The 9,081-nt window shown below is 34.1% G+C and overlaps 2 long non-coding RNA genes across 2 annotated transcripts in view; both read right to left on the bottom strand.

The window, feature by feature from the left end:
• Window positions 1-1,264, bottom strand: part of LOC107725594 (uncharacterized) — a 5,886-nt gene extending 4,622 nt beyond the window's left edge. Inside the window, exon 1 of the long non-coding RNA XR_001638140.1 lies at window positions 1,057-1,264. This is a non-coding gene — a long non-coding RNA (uncharacterized LOC107725594). The remainder of the gene's footprint in view (window positions 1-1,056) is intronic.
• Window positions 1,265-1,624: 360 nt separating this feature from the next.
• Window positions 1,625-2,713, bottom strand: LOC107725545 (uncharacterized). Its single transcript, XR_001638127.1, has 3 exons — window positions 2,661-2,713; window positions 1,845-1,929; window positions 1,625-1,670 (listed from the first exon to the last, which is right to left on the bottom strand). It is a non-coding gene; the product is annotated as an uncharacterized LOC107725545 (long non-coding RNA).
• Between the last annotated feature and the right edge of the window lie 6,368 nt (window positions 2,714-9,081).

The following is a 9,081-nucleotide window of genomic DNA, read 5'->3' as shown; positions in this document are numbered from 1 at the left end:
GTGAGTGTTGTGTGAATGAAGGGGTGAGGATGATTTGGGTCCCCCCCTGAGTCCCAGAGCGATGTCCAGCAGTGGTTATGCTTCTTGATATTAAAAAAAAAAAATTTGCTGTATACAAATTTTGAACCTCCGTCCCTTCCCCACCCGTTTAGGTTACCATCATTTGCTTTCTAGAAGAGTGAGCCTCCAAAAAGAAAATGATGGTAACCTACATGCCAAGTACACAATAAAACACAAGTAATAAGTCTCACCTGTCCATGAGCAGATGTCCTTCATTACAGCGAATGTCTGTCCACACGTCCCAGAGATCTGTGTGGTCCAAACACATCTCTTATTCTGTAGGGGAAACGTATAAAAAATAAGACACAGTAATACAATAAAGACAGGTATTGTCTACATATGAAATTAAAGCTATATAGTGTGAAAAATATAATGCAAAGCCTATTATACTTAAATACTGCTGTATCAGTAATCATTTTGGTTCAATCTACTGTTCTTCTCAGTTTAGTTCCGATGACAGAATTAAATTACTGTTTTACATGTCACAAAATTATAAGAACACTGAATAGAAAACTCTCTTTCAGTTTGACTGTTGACAAAACAAAACAAATGTTTGTTGGTTCTCTGGAATATTCACATTATTTTGATCTTGAAAAGTTATGGTCAGTTTTTAGTTCATCATAAACAATTAATAAAGTAAAACAAGAACAATAACAGGTCAGTAGTTAACAGCAGATTATTGCCTAGAGCAAGACTACAACAACACAGAATAATACAAGATTCCTATTTCACAATATGAATATTAGAAGGCTATTTATTCGTTATTTTAATGGTCTAACAGAGAGTTCAGCAAGAGAGCAGCATGTAAACAAAGACTGATAAACTTTCATAGAAGCTTCATAAACCTTCCTAAGCAAGTAGCTATTTTAAACAGTAGATTTTAAGCTAAACAGTAGATTTTAAGTTAAAGACACCCTCGAAATAATGACTTACAAATAAAAAAGGACTAAATGAGAATACTGCAAGAGAAGTGAAGAGTATGATGAAGGTACTTACAGGTGAGAAGCGTGACGCTCTTTATCGCATTACGCGTCGGTTTTATTTGTCGAAGAGCTGAAATATGTGTTGTTTAGTGACATTAAGATATTGTCACTGAGCTGTCATCTGCATAAGATGTGTTTAAAACGGTCTGCACGTGTTGTTTGAACAAGCGTCATGTTGTCAAACTGTCAAACTGACCGTAAAGCCGCTTACGCCGCCTAGTGGCGCGGACGGAAAATTACATTTCAGTTTCTAGTTTTAGTCGCAGATAAAAGATCTGTCTGTGATTTAAACTTCATTTATTTTACAACAAAAACATGATTTTATTAGTGTCTCGACCAGCAGATTAACATGGACCTACTAGTTTAGATAACCCAGATCAAGCTCTCAACTGATGGGGTAAAACAGATGAAGTGTGGTATTGAACTGGAAAGCACATGGTCAAAGTGTAAACACACATTAAATATAGAACAAACGATTCTCCGAGACTCTATTAATTTGGTGAAGTAGATGTTATTTGTTCTGATTGATTTAAATGAATGTGTATCATGTCTGTTCACAGTTAAACAATGATTTCAATGTGGGTCCCCCCCTGAGTCCCAGAGCGATGTCCAGCAGTGGTTATGCTTCTTGATATTAAAAAAAAAAAATTTGCTGTATACAAATTTTGAACCTCCGTCCCTTCCCCACCCGTTTAGGTTACCATCATTTGCTTTCTAGAGGGGTGAGCCTCCAAAAAGAAAATGATGGTAACCTACATGCCAAGTACACAATAAAACACAAACACAAGTAATAAGTCTCACCTGTCCATGAGCAGATGTCCTTCATTACAGCGAATGTCTGTCCACACGTCCCAGAGCTCTGTGTGGTCCAAACACATCTCTTATTCTGTAGGGGAAACGTATAAAAAATAAGACACAGTAATACAATAAAGACAGACATTGTCTACATATTGTCTACATATGAAATTAAAGCTATATAGTGTGAAAAATATAATGCAAAGCCTATTATACTTAAATACTGCTGTATCAGTAATCATTTTGGTTCAATCTACTGTTCTTCTCAGTTTAGTTCCGATGACAGAATTAAATTACTGTTTTACATGTCACAAAATTATAAGAACACTGAATAGAAAACTCTCTTTCAGTTTGACTGTTGACAAAACAAAACAAATGTTTGTTGGTTCTCTGGAATATTCACATTATTTTGATCTTGAAAAGTTATGGTCAGTTTTTAGTTCATCATAAACAATTAATAAAGTAAAACAAGAACAATAACAGGTCAGTAGTTAACAGCAGATTATTGCCTAGAGCAAGACTACAACAACACAGAATAATACAAGATTCCTATTTCACAATATGAATATTAGAAGGCTATTTATTCGTTATTTTAATGGTCTAACAGAGAGTTCAGCAAGAGAGCAGCATGTAAACAAAGACTGATAAACTTTCATAGAAGCTTCATAAACCTTCCTAAGCAAGTAGCTATTTTAAACAGTAGATTTTAAGCTAAACAGTAGATTTTAAGTTAAAGACACCCTCGAAATAATGACTTACAAATAAAAAAGGACTAAATGAGAATACTGCAAGAGAAGTGAAGAGTATGATGAAGGTACTTACAGGTGAGAAGCGTGACGCTCTTTATCGCATTACGCGTCGGTTTTATTTGTCGATCTGTTGGAAGGGATCTACAATGATGACTGTAGCGCTCAACTCCAGTCTTGGGACCCACAGTGCTGCACATTTTGTTTGTCTCTCTAATCCGATAGACTCAGATCAGTTCATGTAGCTTTCTGAAAATGCGTTGGCAATAAAATTTAAAAGTAACATTTTTAATTTTAAAGTAAAATGTGCAGTGCTGGACCAGAATCAAGAAATACAGGTTTGCAGGCAAACAGAATCATAGAAGAAGGTCCACCCATGAGGATGAGTGTGTCATCTGGAGATGGAGGAAGGTGGTTCTTCTTAACTGCTGTTTATGGGTCTGTCCCAATACCCACACTTGTGGTCTAGTCCACTTGAAGCTCATTGTCCTTAATGGACACTACATTCACAGCTCTAATACTGCATCAGGGCAGTATTTAAGGTTAAGCATAACCCATCAAAATCAAGAGATGTCAAGAAAAACAGTGTGCGTAAAATTATTTAAATATTTATATATTTATATTTAATTTGGTAGCTGCTTTTTATCACTTAATTAGAAGCATCACAATTACTAAATTGTGTGGTCTGTTGAGCTGACATTTAAAAGTTTATTTTAAAGTGCAAACTTTTAAAAATCAAAATGTGTAAATAAAGCTCTGTGATTTGACCAATGCTCAAATGCAGAGATTGCATGTGTTGGTTTTGGGAAAGACCCTATTTATGTATGTTGCCTTCTGATGATGACTGGTTGATTATTAATGTCTGGTTGAAGTTGAGTAAGTCACCTAAACTGGGGTTGTTAATTTGGCTAAACAGAATCTGCACAAGCATGAGGCTCTTACCGTTTGGATCGACCCCCTCTAACTCAGAACATTGGAGATAGTCGTCTTCTGTCTGTCTGAGAAAACCAAAAGGTAGTGGGAATAATTCTTAGTTTTAAATAATTCAGGTGGGACTGCAAATTATTTTGATACTGTAAGTCATGTAATGTGTCGACGTCATCTTTTACATACAAGTAGTGATGGGAAGCATGGAACTATTCAAAACTCTCTAACAATTTAAATAAATCACTGATTTACAAAATGATTGACTGTAGCAGCTGAGGACACCCGCTAAATGCAATAAATAAAGTCCAAAATGACACCTTTTACAAACTGATTGTGAATGTTTTCACATGAAAGTGTAATCTATTTAATGTAATCTACAAATCATTAAATATCATTAAGATAAAGTGTCTGTATCATTTGTGTTGTTTTATTAATATCACTCTCCATTTTTTATGTTTGTCACTAAACTCAAGCCTAAACTATAAAACTGACCCGAGATCAGTTAAAACACAGAAATATTTAAAAATATAATGAAGCCTTGTTGTATGGAAATCAAGTGACTTGGCCACTGATTCAATTGAAAGATTCATAAAAGATTCAAAGCTTCATGAACCAATGTTTCAAAAGCATCTGGCACTACATATAAGAGCTGCTGGCTCACCTGTGTTTGATTGCGGTCTTTTCTTGATCACACTGCCCCATTCCAATCTGTGCTCTACTTTCCTATTAAAAAAAGAATAATGACATTTCTCATATACTGTAGAAACAATGTTATTTCATACAAGTAAGGGCAGACAATTTGCTAGAAAAGATTAGGTGATTTATTCAAATGTCCAAGAAATTAAGTGATCTATGTAAAAAAAGCCAATATCAGTGGCTCAGGAGATAAAGCATTGTGTTGAGTTCAAATCCCACTATTGCTTAGATTCAATTGTTGTCAAACTTCCCTAAACACCAGGTTTCAGTGTGAGAGCCATGGTGGTGCAAGCGGCTAAACAGACGTTCTCTGTCAATAAAGCTGTCATGAGAACAAGGGTTCAAATCCCACTTCAGCATGTTGTGATTGCGATCACCCAACAGAGAGACTCTGCCAAAGCATTAGCTGGTTTATAGTAAAATCAAAGGTGAATGATCAAATACTGTATAAGTTCCTTCATATATGCAGACAAAATATCTGTGGCTCACTGGTAAGAGCGCTGCCTCACGGTTCAGTGTTTGCTAGTTTGATCCCAGCGAGATCTCTGTGGTATGAAGGAGTGGGGATGAAATAGGAGAGACTTGGCCAAAGCTTTAACAGGTTTATTGTAAAATCACATACAGGTGAACAGTGAAATATAAGTTCCAGCACATGTTCAAATAAGAGATCTGTGGCTCACTGGTAAGAGCACTGCCTCAAGGTTCAGAGGTTGCTGGTTCGATCCCAGCCAGATCTCTGCGATATGAGTGCCAAGTAAAAAAAAAAAGAGAAACACAAGTAATAAGTCTCACCTGTCCATGAGCAGATGTCCTTCATTACAGCGAATGTCTGTCCACACGTCCCAGAGCTCTGTGTGGTCCAAACACATCTCTTATTCTGTAGGGGAAACACATAAATAAACCGACATTAATCCATATAGTATATCTAAAACATAAGAATTTAAAACTTAGTCAAAATCAGTGGTGAATATAAGTAGTGTAATATAATATATAATTTATTCTAAAGATCTGAGAAAGAGTTCAGCAAGAAAGCAAAATGTAACCAAAGTCTGTGATTAAACTTCATGGAGGATGTGTCTGCCTTCATACATAGTTAGTTGCCAAAAACAGTTTTACTTAAACAACAGATTATAGAATAATAATTAGATTCTAGTGTTGACAAAATTCAGAGCTTCTTTCTTCATGTAAAACAGACCAGAAATACTAATGCCTCATCCTACACAACATTCCCAGCTATTTTAATGTATATTTTCAGCTGTTTTTTGTCCAATCAAATGCTCTTTAGCAAATCACAACTGACATAACTAACACCAATTTTATATTTAAATTAGTGAGATGAGTACGATAATAGTACTGTCAAACCATGATCTTTGTCAAGATGTTAATATAAAACATAAAGATAACCTTTTCACAATTTTTTTTATCTCATTTTTAAATTAAATTATATCGTCCTGCAGTGTGAGGCAGTTTTTTTAAAAGTACAAATACTTTTTGTAGTCTCTCAATTAGAGATGTGAAAGCATACATACCTTTATCGTCTCTAATGTGAAGTTTCCAGGGGCGCCTTGTGCACTTAATTTCATTCTGTTGAAAAAGGTAAAGAGTGTGTGAATGTAGTAAATGCAGCTTCATTCAAATAATCCAGCAAAAACAAATTCTTTATAACATACACTTAAATTAACTAAGACGGGTGCCCTGTTGTTACATATAAGAAGAAACTGACATAGAGAAATCTATAACTAATAGTTGCTGTTCATTAAATGTTTGTGCGAGAACATACCTGGTGCTCATGCACATTGGCTGATGTAAAACAGGTTCATTTACTTCAAGAAATAATCTTATTAGACCATTAAGAGTGCAAGTTATGATATTTATTTGTACATCAAAAAACTTTAATTAAAATATAGCTGCAATCAGCAATTAAGAGGCCAAGTACAACAAAGGCAAACTGAGGAGCTAAGCATGGCAAGAAGCATCAGACCAACTAAAACAAAGAGTAGTTAAAGCTATTTTAAGTTGATTTTAGTCAAAATAGTTAAAAATCATAAATTACATCACTAGTAATATAACTTACAGGTTTATCATTTTTGACAAATAGGTGGCACGGTTACCAAATTAATGTGGTGTGGTCAGTGTGAGGTGACAATGGACCAAAGTGAAAATTGAACTAATGGTCTAGGAGGAGTTTGAAAAAGTAACTTTTCAAAGAAAATCAAAATGACAGACAAGACGTTTGACTGATTATGTCATTATTTTATCATATCTCCAGACCACTAGGTGGCACTGTGCCAAATCTGTGAAGGAATCTTCAGGTCATGGTTGTTATAACACACTCCAAGTTTAGTTTACATACGCTAAAGGGTTGCGGAGATATAGCCTCACATCCATTTTGGCATGCTCTTCATCAAATTCATTAATGTGTTATTCCAGAACAATTTAACTAATCAACTTGAATTACATAACTTTTTGCCAGTGTGATCTGAAGACAATCTGACCCAATTTTGGTGAAAATCCCACAAATCATCTAGGATGAGTTCGAAAATGTATTTATTGATTTATTTTTGATTAAATCAAAATTGTGAAAAATCTTGACCTGTAAAAATTGAAATTTCGGTATGCATTCGACTCGAATGAGTCACGAAATCACAGGGGAAAAAAAATCACTTCTAGACTTTACAATTCAAAAGTTATTAGCATAAACATAAGTGTAACTTTGAACTGGTGGGGGGAGCTAGAGGGTTTGAGTTAGAGTCTCCAAATCTGCTATGGTTAATATTGAGACTGTCCACACTGTGTTGCAAATTTCATTACTTTCCCGCAAGCAGTTCTATGGGCCCAAGGCAGCATTAGAGGTTACTGAAATGTACTCTTTAATCTTAAATATGTGTGTTTATTAGTGTCCGCCCACTTTTCAGTGGCATTAGTTACAGAAGCATTTTGCTTTGGATAAAAGTGTCTGCTAATTTAATTAAATTTTTTTTTTTTACATTTATGCATTTGGCAGATACTTTTATCCAAAAGGACCGGATTGCATTCAAGGCATACGTTTCATCAGTTTCTAGTTTCCTTGGGGAAAAAAACCCCACAACCTTGGTGTTGCTAGTGCTATGCTCTACTGATTGAGCTGCAAGACTCATTCATTTTTCTTCATTAAAGCATTATATCAACCAGCTACAGGGTAATTCACAACAATACAAACTTTTTTGAGGCCAAACATTATTTCAGAATTGGACAAAAAGACACAGGTACAAGACTGTGTACTTAATAGCTTATAATGAAGGAAAGAACTACAATCCCATGAAGCATTTAGAATGACATAATCAACCTGCTACTCTATCTATTTGGAAGAACTGGATTTCCATAGCCTCGAAGATTTTGGTCATTTGATCTAATGATGTCATTCTGTTGTTAATATTATTACCAATTCTGTTTGTATATATTTTTATATATTTATTTGATTTTATATTGTTTTACTTTTGTGTTTATCTGGGTCCTGGGGTGCGATGGGGTGGGTGTGGGATGGGGGGAGGTTCTGGGAGGGTAGTGGTTTATTTAATAGGTTTTCTCTCCTTTGTTTTTAATGTGTTTTTTGTGTGTTCTATCAAAATAAAACACAGTGAATTACAAAAAAAAAGAAAAAAAAGAATGACATAATCAAATTTATTAAGAATGACATAATGTTGAAATACAAAAATTCCATTTAAAATTGTGATCACATCAATATAAACAATACATTTTAAGTTTATTGCAAAATATGCATAAAACAACAAATATTTATGTATTTTGAGAGCACAGGGAGACTGACTCAATTATGTCATTCATGGTGCTTTGTGGAAAAAGGGGTTATCGCCACAAATTATGCTGTTAAACATGATGGTAATTTGATGATAATTTGAAAAAATGCAAACAGATGGCTTTAACAACAGCATATACCATCGATTAATACCCTCAGAGCTAACAAGGGTTCAATTCTTCAATTCTGGTGGGCGATTTTCTAATGGTTTTGAAAGAAGTCTCTTATGCACATCAAGGCTGCATTTATTTGATAAAAAATACAGTAAAAACATAAATTTTGTGAAATATTACAATTTAAAATAATAAAATAATAATGTCATTTATTCCTGTGATGGCAAAGCTGAATTTCCAGCAGTCTTCAGTGTTACATGATCCTTCAGAACGCATTCAGATTTGATGTTCAGTTTTTATCAATTATTATTGGTTCTTAATTATTATTAATGGTTCCTATTATTATAAATGTTAAAAAAACATGATGTTTTCAGGATTCCATGAAAAATAAAAGTACATGGAACAACATTTATTTGGAACAGAAATTTTTGTAACATTATGCAGGTCTTTACTCTGACTTTTGATCATTTAATGTGGCCTTGTTGAATAGAAGTGTTTATTTTCTTTTTCTTTCTTTCTCTTAAATTACATTTTACAATATATATATTAAAACTTAAATTGTAATAATATTTTTCTATTACTGTTTTACTGTAGGCTATTTTTCATCAAATACATTTTCTTAATTATTCCAAACGTTTGACTAGTACGGAAAGTTGTGGTAGCATTTTGCTGTAAAAATATGTTTTAAGAGTCCATTGGTTACAGAGCTAGTAGAAATCTGGGGAAAAGACTATGCTATTCATGTGCTTTGAGAAATTATGTAATATAAGCATAACAAATGACATGCATGCGTAATTTCAAAAATACATGATAAATAATCAAATTAAAATGTTATAGTACTTTTTCCAATTTGTAATCGCATTTTCTAAATATATCTTGACGTGTAGCCTAATAACATTTGAGCGACAGCACTAGGAACGCCCACGAGCGCCTGCAGCAGCGATAACAATAAAATATACAGAAGCAGC

This window comes from Sinocyclocheilus rhinocerous, unplaced genomic scaffold (genome assembly GCF_001515625.1).
Source record: "Sinocyclocheilus rhinocerous isolate Xijiao unplaced genomic scaffold, SAMN03320098_v1.1 scaffold153, whole genome shotgun sequence".
Taxonomy (NCBI): domain Eukaryota; kingdom Metazoa; phylum Chordata; class Actinopteri; order Cypriniformes; family Cyprinidae; genus Sinocyclocheilus; species Sinocyclocheilus rhinocerous.
This window is presented reverse-complemented; position numbering and strand designations above follow the sequence as displayed.